This window comes from Gavialis gangeticus, unplaced genomic scaffold, assembly GCF_001723915.1.
Source record: "Gavialis gangeticus isolate Ggan-Ray unplaced genomic scaffold, GavGan_comp1, whole genome shotgun sequence".
Classification (NCBI taxonomy): Eukaryota; Metazoa; Chordata; order Crocodylia; family Gavialidae; genus Gavialis; species Gavialis gangeticus.
Window position 1 is genome coordinate 156,763,807 of NW_017729022.1, and position 305 is coordinate 156,764,111.

The 305-nt window shown below is 72.8% G+C and overlaps 1 long non-coding RNA gene across 1 annotated transcript in view; it reads left to right on the plus strand.

The window, feature by feature from the left end:
- Positions 1–305, plus strand: part of LOC109296797 — an 11,867-nt gene that overhangs the window by 10,377 nt on the left and 1,185 nt on the right. The gene's annotated exons all lie outside the window — the stretch shown is intronic.

A 305-nucleotide genomic window follows, 5' to 3' on the forward strand; every position in this document is an offset into this window, starting at 1 on the left:
TCCCGCGGCTCCCCCCACCTCCCTCCTCCTCCCGCCCGCGCGCCGCCTGCGGCGCGCAACGGGTTAACCCGGGGGCTGGGCCTGTGGGTGCCCGCGCAGGGCGGCGAGACACCTGCACCCTGGGCCGGGGCGCCGCGCACGAGTCGGGCGGCAGTGGGCGGGCCGCCGGGGGCATCGGGGCATCCTCCTCCTCGCCCGGTGCAGGACGGGCCCTAGCCAAACTGGCCCTATACAAATCATAGGAAGTGCGGGTTGTTAGAGATCTCAGGAGGTCGTCTGCTCCACCCCCCTGCTCAAAGCAGGAC